The following is a 13,477-nucleotide window of genomic DNA, read 5'->3' as shown; positions in this document are numbered from 1 at the left end:
GTGTTGTCAATGATGATGATTGTGGTGAGTGTTGTAGTGGACTGTGGTGGTGATGGTGGTGATGGTGGTAGTGGTGGTGGAGGTAGCGAAGGTTGATTGATAAATTGGTAAACGGTTTGGTTTGGTTTGGTAAATTCCAGTAATTAGAATAAATAATTAATCCACTGGTAGTTTACAGAAAGGTGTAGTTATTTGTTAAATGGTTTTGAAACGATTCCAGTGGTGCTGTTTTACATTAATGACAATTAATTTAATTAGTTAATTAATTGATCAATCTAATTGTAGTACAGGATGCAGTAGAAAGAGTGGTGCCGCTTGTTGATAATGATTGGCTTCGTTACCGTCTCTGTTAGAATGGCTTGGCTTGGTTCGGTTCGGTTCGGTTTGGTTCCAGTCCGATATATTATTATTACTATTACTATTATTATTATTATTATTATTATAATGTATACACGCTGTGAAGTATTTATAATACATTAGAGGTGACGATGACAATGTAGTATAGTAGTATAGGTGCTGGATGTAGTGGAGGTGGTGGTAGTGGTGGTGGTTGTCGTTGGTAACAGCGGTTGTTATTTGTTATTGTATATAGTGTGATATAGTGCGGGGGAACTGGATTGTCGAAATATTCTTTTTACTCTTCCTTTCTCTATTTTCTATTCCTTCTTTATCTCTTTCTACCTCTCTCAATATAATATATATATATATATATATATATATATATAGGGAGATGTATGTATGTATATATGACACTTGCTCTTTCACCGGGATGCTTCTTTAATAACCTTAATTATTATTGTCAACTCTTGCTGGTTAATAAATGAAACATAATTATTTTAATTAATAATAACAACAATAATATTATTATTATTATTATGCCTAGAATATCACATGGTATATATATTTATATATATATATATATATATATATATATACACAAGCTTTTGTGTGTTTCTATGTCCAGGAGCGGTTGTTGGTGTGCTCCGTTATTTTCTATGAATGAAGAAAGATCAATGAACGAAGAGAAGCAACAGTGTGTATATATACATCTATATATACGTGTGTGTGTAGTGTATATATATATATATATATATATATAATATATATATATATTATATATATACAGATATATTTATATATATAATTATATGTATGTATATGCCTGTGGAAAGTTTATTTACGTAGACATCAGCGGTATCAACATCATATAGTATAATTTTTTTCCTTCTCAAACACGCATTTTTTAAAATCTGGCCATAATTATATATGCATATATATATTTATGAATTTCTGTATAAATTTGTGTGTTTGTGTCTCTGTAGGAATGTATTGCGAGACAGGGAAAAGAAGTCAACTTTCCATCAAACCTGACACGCTGTAGCCATTTTTATGTATCTCTCTCTCTTTCTCTCTCTCCCCCTCTCTCTTAGTGAATGGCCAGAGCGAGGCTGGGAGCGAGCGGTATGAGGTGCGGGCAGAGATGTATTGAGATAGAGAGGATTGGCAGGTAGATAGATAGGAAGTAGTGAGTAAATGAGAGCGAACACAGAGAGAGAAAACACAGAGAGAGAGAGAGAGAGAGAGAGAGAGAGAAGCGACTATCCAAGAGAAAAAGAGAGGGAGAGAAGGGAGTGTAAAGGTATAGAAAGACAAAATCAGAGAAGGGGTGAATGAATGAGTGAGTGAGAGGGAAGTGACTATGTGTGTGAGAAAGAGAGAGACAACTATGTAAGAGGGAAAGAGAAAAAGAGAGGCACTATGTAACAGAATGAGAGAACGAAAGAAGTCGAAAAGCTGATATTTTGAGAGAGAGAGAGAGAGAAGCAAGTATGCGAGGGATTGCGAAAGGATATGGGAAGCTACATAGAAAAAGAGATGGAGGAGATAGAACCAAGCATGTGAGGAAGAATGAGAAGAATAGAAAGGCTAATAAGAAAGAGCGAGAGAGAGAAGCAAGTATTTGAAAGGGACTGAAAAGAAAAGAAAGATAGATAAATAAATGAAAGAGCATGAAAGATATAAAGGATAGGATGGGAAAGTGGGGGAAGAGTGAAAGGAATAGAGAGTAAGATAGTATGAGAGAGTGAGAGTGAGTAAACGGAAAGAAAGGGAAGGATAAAGAAGGTAAAGCGTGGTTGGGATGGAGATAAAGTTGGAGAACGTAAGAGGGAGGGAAGAATATATTAAAGAGAAAGTAAGCACTGAGACGGGGAAGAAAGTAGAAAGTGAGTGGAGAGAGAGGATAGATATAAAGGGAGAAAGAGAGAGTAGCTGTCAGAGGAAGGGCAAAGTAGAAAGAGAGGTAGAGATTCAGAAAAAGAGTGAAAGAAAGGAAGAGAGAGGGAGAAAAAGTAGAGAAAGAAACGGAGAGGAAAAGGAAGACCGAGAGGGAAAGAGGGAGGGAGGGAGAGAGTAAATGAATCTTGAGGAGTGTGAACAAGTAAGGAAGGTGATAAGGTAAAAATAGTTGAGATACAGGGGGAGGATGAAAACAATGAGAGAGGAACGAGAGGAAATAATGTAGAAGAGGAGGAGGAGGAGGAGAACAATAGAGAGGGGGTCGGGTTAGGAGTAAATAAAGTTAAGAGGTTGAAATAGAGGGAGATTGTGAGAGAGAGAGAGAGAGAGGGAGGAGGGAAGAGGAGAAATAACGAGAGACAAAAGGAGTATAGGGAGATATTATTTAGAAGTTTTAACCAGTGGACTGCGGTCATGCTGGAGCACTACTTTTAATATAATCACATCGATCCCAGAACATAAGGTGATACTCATTTAATGGATCTGTTACAGGATGAAAGGTCTGTAACACTTGAGGGGTGCAGGTCTTATCCCTTATACATTAAACTACAGATCTCTATTTATCCAATGTCTGAGGTCACCGTATTGAATGATGACCCTTTTAATGGTGTAAATACCACAAGGTATACATCAGTATAACACAAACTGATTTTCTCCTTCTTCTTCTTCTTCTTCTTCTTCTTCTTCTTCTTCTTCTTCTTCTTCTTCCAATCAGGTCTCACGCCATTGGCCACTAAGAATAATCTCTAATTCGAGCCTACTCTAAGCTACTAAGAATGTGTGTGGAAACTTGAAGATCCACCCACCACATGCGATAGACTGGCGGTTGCACGGGTGCGAAAGCTACATAGTTATCCTCATTCCGTAAACGGTGGCTTTTAACAGGTGGAGAGATGAACCATCCTGGGGTACAGAGGATTCGCCATCTAGACTAGGGTCTGAAAGTTTACCACACCATAGCGGGTTACACCATGGTTCCTCTACTTCGTGACAGAAGTAGGAAGAAAGAGTGGGAGAAAGTTGTGCTGAAAGAGTATAGCGGGGTTCACCACCACCACCCGCCGGAGCCTCGTGGAGCTTAGGTGTTTTTGCTCAATAAACACTCACAATACCCAGTCTAGGAATCGAAACCGCGTTCTTACGACCGCGAGTTCGCTGCCCTAACCACATTGTGCCTCCACTGTTGCTGTTGTTGATCGTGTTGTTGTTGTTGCTGCTGTTGTTATTGTGTAGGGAATGTGGGCTCGGGAAGGCTGGCGCTGTGTGCCTATGGTAAGTGACTTCTGTTTATTCATTTTTTTTAAACATTAGTTGGGCCCCCTTCTATCATAAGCTGTCACTTTGACACTTAGCGCTTCTAGAGCATGAGCTGTTATTGCGCAGAACTTGCTAGAGGTCCGTAAACTTTTATTCTTGAAGAGGCTCCCATTTAGTGATTCCCACATCCTTTTCCATCCTTCTACGTAATAATCAAGTTACACAGATGAGAAAGATATTAAACAGTCCAGGAGCCAACTGACAGCTTTGCTAAACTCCTATAAATACTCTGAACGGCTCAGATTTCTTTCTCATCTTCAATAACAGCTCGAATCATCATCTCTGTGTGGAACTGACAGAAGTGATTCACGAATTTGGTTGAGAGGTTGAGAAGCTTACTTCTGAACCATATGGTCTTAGGTTCAGTCCCACAGCATAACACCTTAAGCAAGTATCTTCTATTATAACCGCAGGCCGACCAAAGCCTTGTAAATGAATTAGCTAGGTAGAAGCTGAAAGAGGTTTCCCATCTTTATTGCTGGAGAAAAACAGATTTGTCACCCTTGATTTTGTTGCTGGTCAACGATGTCCGCATCCTTCCAATGCTGAGACACATTGCCAACATAACGTGTCTGTTTCTGCTATAAGATGCAACGCACTCATGGTTGAATGCTTGAGTATGACGCCATAGCTTCATCGGAGCATGTCTATCTCCGTTCGACCGTCCATCTGTCTATCTGTCTGTATGTCTCTTCTATTTTTTAATTATTATAAATCTTCTCTTGAGGAGGGAGCCAGTTTACAATAAACATACAAGGCTCCATCTTTGGATGTAGTGAACACAGACAAATTCACATTTGGAACTTGAGAAAAGTCTTGAATATTTTTACTGTTCCACTCACAGACTGCACTTGTAATGTACGAATTGGCCGGTCGATTTCTCTTTCTGAAAATCCCAGTATATCCAGATTCTCCTTTAACCATTTACTAACAAAACCTAGTGCTCCAATTATTATTGTTATGAATATGAATTCATAGTCTGGATACAGAAGCTGGAGGTATCGAAGCAGCTGTATATAGATATCCTCTTTTTCTTTGATTTTCAAGAGCAGCTGACCTTTATGACGGTACATACCTTTGCCACTCTGTCCCAAACAACAACATCCAGCCTGTTATATTTACATTTGACAGAAGTTTTGATGCGAATCTTCCACCAGTATTCCTTGAGTTGGTGCTTATGAATGTATTCCATAACAGAGGGATTTTCAAAGTTTATTTCAGGGCGGTCATTTTTGCGGATGGCATTGTAAATTATTTTAGCGACAACATCGTGCCGCATAGGGAGGTAGTACCGTGACGTACTTTATGTATGTATGTATGTATGTATGTATGTATGTATGTATGTATGTATGTATGTATGTATGTATGTATGTATGTATGTATGTATGTATGTATGTATGTATGTATGTGTCCTCTCTCTTTTTAATCATCTCTCTATATAAAGCTGAAGTCTGTGTGTGTGGCAGGTTTGGTAACCTTCAACTAACACTATCTCCTCCGAGACCCTGCTGCGCAAGTTGACCAAAATTGAGAGTTTGATAGAAGAAGGCTTGCTCTTCATTCCGTAGAAGATAAAATTCAAATCGGACCATGTTAACACAAAAAATTATTTACATCAAAAAGGTGCTAGGAAAATCCCTATTTTTTACGATTTTTTGACTGCTGTGTCGCCAATGTTCACTTAAAGAGAATAACAAGCTACATAATGCAAAGTTTTTACTTTTCAAAAATTCCAATTCTAAAGGGTCGAAACAAACCCGAGTAACGCCGGGCGATACTGCTAGTTTAGAATAAATTTTGATCGACCGCCTGCTTGTTAGCAAGGTTGTGAAGCAAAGCAACCTGTTTTCTTCATCAATCTTGTAAATCTTAAGAAGGTTTTGCAGATTTTTACAGTCCCAGATATCGTATGTATGATTTGTAATGTATGAATTAACGAACCGTGTTCTTACCATAATAGCTATGAACTTGAAACTGTACCCTGGGTACTGGATTTGCAAACTCTTTGTCAATGGTCCATAGATATCCTCTTTATCTTGTATTTTTCTAACCACATTAGTGTCCAAAGGTCAGCTGATTTTCACAACAGAACATACCCTTCCCTTGTGGTTCCACACAACAACAGAATCCAAATTCTGCCAACGAAATAGTAGCGTAATCAATGTAAATATTTGAGCTCCAGTTGGTGTTACAAATATGTTAAAGCAGTTGGTTGGTCCTTTGTGTTTGAAGTCTATGCAGTCATCTGACGAAAGCAGTTTATTTGTAATGATGTAATGTTTTCATTAATCAATTAAAATAAATTATTACGGCTTGAAACGGCCGTAATGAATTGACACCTGTACATCTTTGTTACTCATCTATATTGTATTCATCTGTCCTTGAATCTGCACTTCGGAAATATTAGAGAAAGTATTTTTATATAAAGTACATGTCTGAGCAACCAAGAGCAAATCTCTTCACTAAGTTGGGGGTCTGTTAAATGCATACATTTTTAGAATATCAAGTGCAAACACTTCTGCACAGAGTTTGATATTCACCTGATATCGTCTGGGTTTGCAAATTAGATCAATCAAACAAGATGCCTCAATTTAAGTACCTAATTCAACTAAATCATATATATATATATATATATATATATTATATATATATATATATATATATATATATATATATATATACATACATATATATACATACATATATATATATATATACATACACATATATATATACATACACATATATATATACATAATATATATATATACATACATATATATATACATACATATATATATACATATATATATACATACATATATATATACATACATATATACATATATATATATACATATATATATATATACATACATACATATATACATACATACATATATACATACATACATACATATATATATATATATATATATATATATATATATATATATATATATATATTATAATTTAGGGTATCTACGAGATATCGCCATGCTGAAAATAGCAGCCAAAATCTGACTATCCAGGAATTTTTTGCTAGTTATATTTTGTCTTTTTGTCTTCTTTCCTTGTGCTGTATGAACATTTAATGTGGTTTTAGAGTCAGATTTTGGTTGCTATTTTCAGCATGGCGGTATCTCATAGATACCCTAAATTATAATTTTAATAATAATTATTACCTTTGAAGGTTTATATTTCCATGCTGCCCACTTGATAAGATCGATATTTAATTTAAATTAACCATCTTACATATATATATATATATATACATACATGCATACACGACGGGCTTCTTTCAGTTTCCGTCTACCAAATCCATTCATAAGGCTTTGGTCGGCCCTTCGCTATAATAGAAGACACTTGCCCGGAATCATGTTGATGGGAAGCAAGCTTCTTACCACACAGCCACAAGAACATACAGCATTTGTTTAATTTAGAGTGCGTTGGCCAAGGTGACCACAAAGCCTTTCCAATTATCTGGAAAGGCTTTGGAACAAAAAATTTCGGAAAACTGATGTTGTACCTGTATGACCTTGGTGTGAACCTAGCCTTAAAATATAAAGAATAGACAGGAGTTCTCTACCCTGATTGTTGGAGAAAACAGATTTGTCACCCTTGTTCTCGTTAACAGTAAACCAAGTCAGTGCCCTCCGAAAGCTGCAGTACATCGCCAAGGCAACAGTAGTTAAGCCGCTACACGTTACACTAAATGTGACCACGTGTAATTGTTATCTCATTGGAATGTCATATGAGGGATCCATAACCACACAAGAACTCTGCAATCTCAGTCATACTCAAGGACCTTTTAATGAGAAAATAATGTACAGGGAACAATCCACCATTCACACAAAAGAACCAGGTACATGTGCGCGCGCACACATACACACGACCTGCTGAGTCGTTAGATCCAGATCCTTGCGTTTAGAGTTCAACTCCCGCTATGGCTTACTCGTGTGATCGACTTGATCTTTTGTCTGGCTTAACATCACCAACTGGTCCTTAAGTACCCGCGAATGACTGGTGGTGCCCAGCAGACCTTCCAGAATGGAAATAATCATCTAGAAATCATCAACGACTAAAACAAGTTTTTATGGGGGTTTTTTTATGTGACTTCTTCTTCCACAAAAGCCTCCAAATATGTAAAAATATCGTAAATATTGTAATTTATCGAATTCAGAAAATTTTCCATGTAGATGTTACACTACATCCCCCTCTCTCCCTGTGGAGGCAGAAGATGAAGTCACAGAAAAAAAAACCTTGTTGAAGTCATATTTTAAAGTATTGGGCCATCCCATAAATAATGCGGTTTTTTTCAATTTCATGAAATAAAAGTCGGAGGGGGACGGGATAAACTTTCTGCATCATCTTGTTATAAAAGCAGGTAGTAATTTTATGATGTGTTTATTCTTAGTGCAAGTTTTGAAGAGTGCAGTTCGATCTTAACAGTTTTTTTTTTCGAAGCGATAATGGAAGTGACAAAGGAATATATTATGCATATTTTACCTTTATAAGTTCAATAAAGGCAACACCACAACGGAAAGTGTGAGGAATATTAATGCAGTTTATGGGGATCGGACAAAAAGCGTAAGCCAGTGTCAACGGTGGTTCCAGAAATTCCGAGCCAGAAACTACAGCCTAGAAGACAAGGTTCGTCCCGAAAATCACGAAAAAAAAAACCTCCACCCTGATGTACTTGCTGTACGTGTGTTTGTGCGTGTCAACGTGATTTAAATTTAAATTGCATGACTTGAGAATTTAAAACACTGTCACTGTTATACACCAAGGGAGAAAACTGCGAGGAGAATTCGTGTATTGCAATCCAAATTTCCTTTTACTGGTTTCCATAGTAAGAAAGATCACTGAGAACATATAGAAAAACAAACAAACAAACAAAGAACAGGAGATTCAGTTCATATTTATTTAGTTACATCATCTTACACGTATTTCATTAACAATAATTATAGTATCCGTTGTATAAAGAAAATCTTATGAGCAAACTATATTATCAAATCACCAGAGATTACGTGACACTCGTAAATATCGTTTATTTATTAATTGACTCCGGACAGTGTCATAGTTTTAGTGACCATAGCTACGATGTTAAACTTAATTTTCTTAAATACCCAGGAAAGAAAATATTCCTTATCGTAGTAGAAAAGAAGGTTAATACCTGTATTTCCATAATATCTAAGAAAGTGAGTAGAGGGATATATTCGTTCCAAAAATCATAGCGGGACTTTTCTAAATTTCATTTCTCGCGTTTGGCAACAACAAGCCTACAAATTTCCATTACCAGCGCAATTTCGGCTGATTGATCTGGCCCAAGGAAAAACTAAGCTAAGAGCTTGGGGCTGGCCAGATTGAAGCAATCTGAAGATTAATCAGCCGAAATTGCGGGGATAATCCGGTTCTTGACTGAGGATAGAAAGCTTCGAATGACCCGTCCTTGTTTTTTTTGTATCGTTTATCTAGATGTTTTGTTGTCTCTTTTTGTATCACCTAGTTGTCCGGATGTTTTGCGTTCTTGTCCCATTTTTTATTATTATATATATATATATATATATATATATATATATATATATATATATATATATATATATATATATATATATATATATATATACAGGTAACAAAAAAGAAAAGAAAAGGAATGTAGAACACTATAAATTACTAAATCGAACGGTAGAAAGTATAACGTATAACCTTATGCAGACAAAAGATTTTCATATAATTCTTTAATTTTTTTGTATCTCGGGACGGTCATTATATCAATAATAAACATACGCACTGGTTCTATTTCACTTCTTCATTATTATTTGTCAGTTAATTAGCTATTTAATCTACTAACTAATCGATTGTTTGACTAATCATTCGGTTAAACAATCAATCAGTTATTTTTGTTAACGTGTTTTCGTTGCCATTCGCGATTTCTTCAATGACATTCCTGAAGCCTACCTGAAGCAGAGAGAGCATATCATTCAAAAGGTCATGAATGGCAACGAAAAAACTTTGACTAACGTAAGTGACTAAAGGATTAAACGAATGATTAATCGAACAATCGATTAGCTAGTTGGTTAAATAGCCAACCAACTAACAAATACTAAAGAAGTGAAATGCAGCCAGTGAATGTGTTTCTTATCGGCACTAATGCCCTCCCGAGAGTCACCATTTATGATTCGGGTGAAGCTTTCAAGAAACTTGATAAGCTGGCAGCAGATTTAGAGTTAGAGATAAATACAAATTAAAGACTCAAATAAAGGTTACGAGTGATCCAAATGTTCCAGGATGTCTCTCTGACACAAGAGTCCATCAGTTTGGCGATACAGCAAATGAGACTGACTGGTGATGTGAGGTCATCCTTTTTAAACAGGGGAATAACGCTGGCAATTTTTGCACTGTTCTAAGCTAATATATTTGTCAAAGCAGAACTCGAAAAGGAGCAAGAACTGGCTTAGTAGAAGGAACTTGCCATGTTTGAGAAGCAGGTAAATAATACTAATAAGTCTAGTGGAGGTTTAGTTGTGTATACGCTTGAGATGGTGTCGCAGCATTTCAAAAGTAAATTCACCATGTTATGGAATTTGGATCAGTAGCGGTTAAAGATGGTTCATTTGAGTTTTCAGCAGTAGAGTGTCAGTATCGCATTCGGCAATAAGTTTTGCACACACTTTGGGATCATCCGTAATCCGACCTGTGTGGGATTGTGAAGAAGGCCAAGTGGAGAACGATGTTGTTTCGAACACACGTTTAATATATGAAAGAATTACGAAAAGAAAAAAAAAAAAGTGGGGACAAAATAAGTTACGATTAACATGTTTAATGCATGGAGGATTAAGACAGCTAAAATTCATTAATATCGTCATATTTAATGCCATGGGTTTGTTTGGATAGTTATTACCGGTGAGGAATTTACGATGAAGTTGAGTATTTTCAACCTAAACCTCTTTTAATCGCTTTTTATGACATGCAGAAGAAACGTTAGGTTAATTCTTTGGCATATCAGTCGCCACACAGCATAATTTACAAGCCAGACTAGTTTACTGGTACTTTACACCGATTAGTACCTAGCACAGAACAGTATTAATACATTTATATCACTTACACTAATATATAGATATCTGTATTTCCTTTAATTAAAGTTAATTTGATATTTAAATTAAAGCAGTGAACTAGCAGAATCGTTAGCGCGTCAAGCAAAACTCACAACAGCGTTTTGTCTATCTTTATGCTCTGAGTTCAAATTCTGCAGAGGTCGACTTCTTTCATTCCTTTTGGGGTCGATGAAATAAGTACCTGTTAAACACTGAATCTATGTAATCGACTTACCCACTCACCCGAAATTGCTGGCCTAGTACTAAAATTTGAAACCAATATTTGTTTAATTTAGAGGCGACCACTTATGGTTCCGAAAAATCAGCAAATCCAGAAAGGATTTGAAGCCAAAAATTTCAGAAAATCGATGTCGGACTGGTATATAATGTATGGAGAATTGAAATTGCTATATAAATAAAATTTTTCTGTTCAATATATGGAGTATTAAATACGGGGCTCCACTTCATGGTGCCAAAAATCCTAACATTGCTATCAGGATACAGGAATAGATACTGCTACAGCTTGGATTTCAAAGGCTCACAGCTCTTCAACATCCTTCCACAAGGCTTGAGAGACCTACGTGTGATGGATGTAGGCGTCTTCAAAACAAAACTGGATCTCTTCTTGTCGAGAGTTCCGGATGAACCTACCTCGCGGCAAGAAATGCGGAAGAGGGTAGCAACATCAAACTCCCTCATTCATTAAATGCCACATTATCAGAGGAGGTTTCAAGTAATGAAAATGTGGCAAGGCTAACGGTGGTGCCCTATCATGGCCGCAGCTCTCGAGCTGAAACTAGTTAAGTAAGAAATTAAAGAAATTGAGAAAAGGTATTAAGAATGTCAGTACAAAAATAGGTTTTACGACAAACCCGCGGTTTTAGTCATGCAAGGGAGGCAACTCCTGCTTATTATGACTTCACCGGTGAAACTTCATTGAATTAATAACAGTTTAATACTGAATTAAAAGCGTTTTTTAAAATTATTTATCTAGGCACAATGCCAGCAATTTTGAGGAGCCGAATTAGTCAATAGAATAGCATCGACCTCAGTATTTTATTAGTACTATATTTGATCAGACACCGAAAAGATTAATGATGATGTCAGCAAAATTTGAAGCCAGAACGTAAACATCTGTAAGAAATAAACACGGCATTTTGTCCTACGATCTAACAAGTTTGAAGCTCATTGCTCCGTCCTCGCTGAAATAATCCTTTTTGTTACTCTCTCTTTTACTCTTTTACTTGTTTCAGTCATTTGACTGCGGCCATGCTGGAGCACCGCCTTTAGTCGAGCAAATCGACCCCGGGACTTATTCTTTGTAAGCCCAGTACTTATTCTATCGGTCACTTTTTGCCGAACCGCTAAGTGACGGGGACGTAAACACATCAGCATCGGTTGTCAAGCAATGCTAGGGGGACAAACACAGACACAGACACACACACACACACACACACACATATATATATACGACAGGCTTCTTTCAGTTTCCGTCTACCAAATCCACTCACAAGGCATTGGTCGGCCCGGGGCTATAGCAGAAGACACTTGCCCAAAATGCCACGCAGTGGGACTGAACCCGGAACCATGTGGTTGGTTAGCAAGCTACTTACCACACAGCCACTCCCGCGCCTATAAAGGCAAATAATTTTTTTTTTTTTAAACGTGAAATTTGATGGGAGGGAGGTGGATAGTCGATATAATACCACCCCACCCCACCCAGTGATCTACTAGTATTTATTTCATCGACCCCGAAAGGATGAAAAAACCAAAGCCAACCTCAGCGAATTTGAACTGCTAGGTATTTCGCGGTAACGATTCTGCTTTGTTCGTCGTCTGATCTTGTTAAAATAATGGTGAGAGATTCACTTAACGTAGAAACGCGTACATTTGTTGGCAACGAGAAGAAAACTGTTTGGACAAATCCGTTTCACCATTACAGTCTGTTGCGAAGATTGGTCCTTTGCAGTCCACCTCATATTCTTTCAACTGAGTTTTCCACAGGCATTTGTAAACTTACCGAAATATTCAGTCAGACCCGGTATAATTACTGGTGCAATCTATCCTCTATGTTATTCACAGACATTTCTACGCTTAACGTCGTACTCAGCCAAAATCGAAAGGATACAGGAACAGAGTCAGTTCTTTGAGTTACAGGGAGAGAGTACGGGAACAGTTTTCGCACAGTGTCTGTCTCACGTTGTGGAATCATTGTGGCCGAGTATTCCATAATACATTAGTCGTCTTCTTTTTCTTCTTCATGGTAGTCTGTGGTAGTCGGAGAAGAACCTGCGCAAAAAATTCGTGACCAAATGTAGGTGCAGTACATTAGTTCACTTCCTCCATCAGATCGACGTTACCTGAACAGGTGCACGGTGTGCCACACGTCAGGTGTCGAAGTGATTGCAGAGCAATGTGAAATGAAGCGTTTTGTTCAAGAACACAAACTACTGTCCGGTTCGGGAATCGAAACCTCGATCTCGCGATCCTGAGTGCAACACCCCTAACCACTAGGCCACGATCCCTCACATATCCAGTGGCATCTTTAACTTAATATTCATCGATACTTTGTGTGACATAATAGCAGGGGTCGAGACTTTTAAGCAGGTTCTCATGTTTCATCTGGCTTGGGTTGAAGTGAACCTACAGAAGGAGAAATTTCTTAAAGGGACTGCTCAGCTGTCCCCTACCTTGTTATAGATCATGTAAGATTGAACACAACAATAAATCACTGATAATCACATCTCTCATCGCATATCTTCCTG

Source organism: Octopus sinensis, linkage group LG15, assembly GCF_006345805.1.
Source record: "Octopus sinensis linkage group LG15, ASM634580v1, whole genome shotgun sequence".
Classification (NCBI taxonomy): domain Eukaryota; kingdom Metazoa; phylum Mollusca; class Cephalopoda; order Octopoda; family Octopodidae; genus Octopus; species Octopus sinensis.
This window is presented reverse-complemented; position numbering follows the sequence as displayed.